The following is a 4,126-nucleotide window of genomic DNA, read 5'->3' as shown; positions in this document are numbered from 1 at the left end:
ACTAAAACGGTGGCAACGACGGACATGAACAAAAAAATTTAACAACTAGTGCCTTAGTAACCTTGTGACTCATCCTGATTCAAGTACAAATCTTGTGCTTTTGGTAGTACGGGCCGATACTACCTTCCACACCTCCTCATACCTGTCCCAAAAATTGTCTTACTGTTCACCAAGTCACCACACATAAAAATCACATAACAATTCAACACATATGCATGTGTCTAATCAAGCATGTACAAAAATTTTCCTAGACACCATTAAGATGTTGTCCTCACAATTTTAGGTTATGCTTCTCTTCCTTCTATGACGTGACTTTAGTTACAACTATCTTCCTAAATCCTTTGTATGAATTCTTTTTTGTGTAGTTTTCTATCTACAAGGCACACTATACCAGAATTTATTCTACTCCATTAAGCTTAACCAATCCATTATCTTGAAACCATAATTACTTATTGTCACACAATAAAAATGTAATGCAATTAGGGGTTTCATAACTTTTGAAAAGCGGTTACAATAATCATTCTTATTTCGTGCCTATTACACCAGACTACACAATCTAATTCTATCTATATAGGATGTCCACTTCATATCTTGGATTCTGGAGTAGTGTCCAATCTTTCCACAGTTGAAGCAAATTACTTCATTGTCAGCCCCAAACTTCTTGATGTTGGGGTCAGGCTTAGAGAATTTACTCTTCTTATTATACTTTGAGAGTCCTTCATTCTTCCTTTTCTTGCCAACCTCCGTCTTGTCGACGGTACTTTTCTTGATCATGCCTTCAACTGATCTTGCAGCCCAGACAACTGCCTCAAAGGTAGGTGCTTGTTTAACTGGCACGTCGTACTCCTATGGTAGCCCTTTGGTGTACCTATCAATCTTGGCTAGTTCATCCGGAAAAAATCATAACATCCTCTTATGAAATCAGATTTGGACGTTCCCTATATGCACGAGTTCGCTTTTACGAATACTACGACTTTTATTTATATTATTTTTCCTAAATAATCTTCTATCCATAATTCATATTTATCGTCGTGATGAAAAATTATCCTTTTATACCTTAATTATCTAGCCCTTTCTAGCAGGCGTTACAATGAAAATGGACAAGATAACTTTAAGTCACTTATAAGAGGTTAGATGAGTAAGTTCAAGAGAAAGACTGCGTGAGAAGATGCATTTTGGTTAAAAGGGTAACATGGGAAATTTTATGCTTTTTGGGTCAACTTTGTGACTTAATAGATTAAGACCCATATTAATTCAGTAAGAAATGACTTAATGAAGTTGTAGAACTCATCTCCACCTTTGTGTGGATTTAACACTTGTTGAAAACAGAGATAAGATGAAGAAGATATGTATCTTTGAAGATATATAGAAAATGGGACAAATTGATATTTTAAGTTTTTTGCATGGCTTAATGAATTAAGTTTCATATGAATTAAGCCAAAAGTAATTATATACAATTGTAGAGCTTGTCAATACCTCCGCAGGGATATAAATATCACTAAAAAAAGGTTTGAAACAAAGAAGTTATGATTGTTTAAATATTGGAAGAAAATGTCCCAAAGTTGGAATCTATGAACTGTTGTCACCATGGTGTGTCAAGAACGCCACCAAGGCATGGTGACGCTGCCTGAACACATTTTTAAACCCGATAAGAGCTCATTTTGATCCATTTGAATGGGGGGTTTATTGGGAGCTTAAAGGTGGCGATTTGGGGTCAAAACAATGCCAAGAGAAGCTTGAGATGGTGGATTGTAAGGATTTTCATCCTCTCCACAATAAGATAAAGATTTCTCCATTTTATGGAAATTGTTAGTTTGGGTAGATTGGTTGAATTGATCAATCTATAGATTGGTTATGATGCTATTGATAGTGTCTAGTTACTTTAACTAAGCTCTAGAAGTAATTTCCATGGTGAAATCATTCCAATGAGAGTTATGCTTAAAACCCTAACTAGTGATTAATGATTGATGCATTATATGTTAGATTATGATGAATAAGGTAGTAGGGGATGATTAATTCATTGTTTTGGGTTAGTTTGGAAATAGAAAATGTGAAGTTCGAAATATGGTACATTAAGTGGTCATTTTGACCATAAGTCATTAAGCTCTTGATAGGCTAAGACATATATTAAGAAGATTGTATACGTGTATGAATAGGACTAAGAGCAAAGAAGATGGATAAATAATGCATCAATGAAGAATTGATGAAAAATGAGTAATTAGTCTTCACCAACTAACAGGGTGAGTAATAACTCTCACTCTCTCTCATTAGACATTGATTATATATTTATAATCTTTTATGTATGTATAATTATGTGTTTGAAGATCATGTATCTAAGCATGATATATAGAAAGAAAGAAAGAATAGGATCATTCTTATTTAAGATTATGTATTTGTGGTCATACATTGAAGATCATATATCTGAGCATGTATGTGTAACCAAAGTATGTATAGATGTATAAGGAGATGTTAAGGGGATTATAAGTAATGCCTATGAGATAGAGATAATGAAAGAGTAATATTATATGTATTATAGTCTTATGTATGGTTAAATGAGACAGGTATTTGTTAAATACCTAAGAGATGTAGAAAGAAATAGGATATGATTATATGTATTATAATCATATAAAAGAGTACACACACACACACACACACACACATATATATATATATATATATATATATATATATATATATATATATATATATATATTTGTGTGTGTGTATGTAAGATGTAAATGGTATTGTGTAGATACCTAATAGATATGAGACGAAGGTATATATTAAGTAGTTAATGAGTTAAGTACTAGATAAATAGTAAAAGATCTATTAATGAGATAAAGAGATAGATCATCCAAGAGTTATGTGATGAGTCACATAAAATAGTTAGAGAAGAGTACGATTCCTACATGAATAAGAGTATTATTCCTTCGGGAATAATGAGTATGATGCCTTTGGGAATGAGATTATGTCCCTGTGAGGAAAGAGATGATGATCCCTTTGGGGATGTGGATAGATGATTCCTGTAGGAATAAAGATTTCATATGGTTAGGGAAGATACATAAAAGGATCCATGAGTGAAGCAAGGAAAGCGTGTTCTTTTAAGAACTTGAATAAGATCCGTGAGGGATTAAGAGTAAGAAATCCATGAGGGATTGAAGAGAATAAGAATGATTAAGGATACACAATGGATCATAAGAAAGGGGAGTAAGTGTGGATGAGGGTACCCGACAATGTAATGGGATGTTGTTTTCCTTAGAAGATAAATGTAATTAGAGTATGAGATGTTACCGTTGGGTCTATTTGAAAGTAGAATAGTAATGCATGAGTATATGAGAATAGAGAGACGAAGAGTAAGTAGAGTATGAGACAGGCATGCTAAAAATAAGAGATGGCGAATATCAGAGTAAGAATATGAGAAGATAATGCATAGAGTATGAGAAGAAAAGAAGAGTATAAGAGAGATAAAGAAAGAGAAGATAAAGTATGAATAGAGAATGAGATGAGCCTAAGATGAGGCTAAGAAAGAGTATGAGAAGAAGAGTAGATGATAAAGTATGAGATAGATGAGATGCGAAATATGGAGAATAAAGGAAAGTATGGGAAAAGAGGACAAAAGGTAGAGTATGTAAATATGAGAAAAAAGATAGAAGAGATAGATACATGAGAAGAATAGCAATGTATGCTATTAGAAGAAAAAGATTAGATTGTAGAGTATGAGAAAAAATTAAAGAAGAAAAGATAGATGTTGTAAAGATGGAACGATAAAGAAGAAGAGTTAGATTAACATGAAAACATATTAAAATATAACTCAACAGACCTGTAGCTTGATGCAATAGAAATGTTTCATGTGGTACAAGTTCAAGTAGCAGTCAGTGTACGTGATTGAAGATAAGAGCATAGGGACCTAGAATAGATTTTATTTCCTTGTAGCTTTAAATTACATTTATATTTTTATTGTAAACCCATGATTAAACATGATATGTAAATTGTTTTAATTTTTATAGAATTCCACATTTTAGTAGAAAACTCTGATAATCCTTATAGATAAAAGATGTAGAAAAATTGGGTCGTTACAAGGAAGGTCATTGTCAGTGACAATTATAGCTCCGACCATTGTTGGTAG

Source organism: Lactuca virosa, chromosome 8 (genome assembly GCF_052849685.1).
Source record: "Lactuca virosa cultivar CGN04683 chromosome 8, Lactuca_virosa_CGN04683_v6, whole genome shotgun sequence".
Classification (NCBI taxonomy): Eukaryota; Viridiplantae; Streptophyta; class Magnoliopsida; order Asterales; family Asteraceae; genus Lactuca; species Lactuca virosa.
Note: the sequence above shows the minus strand (reverse complement) of the source record.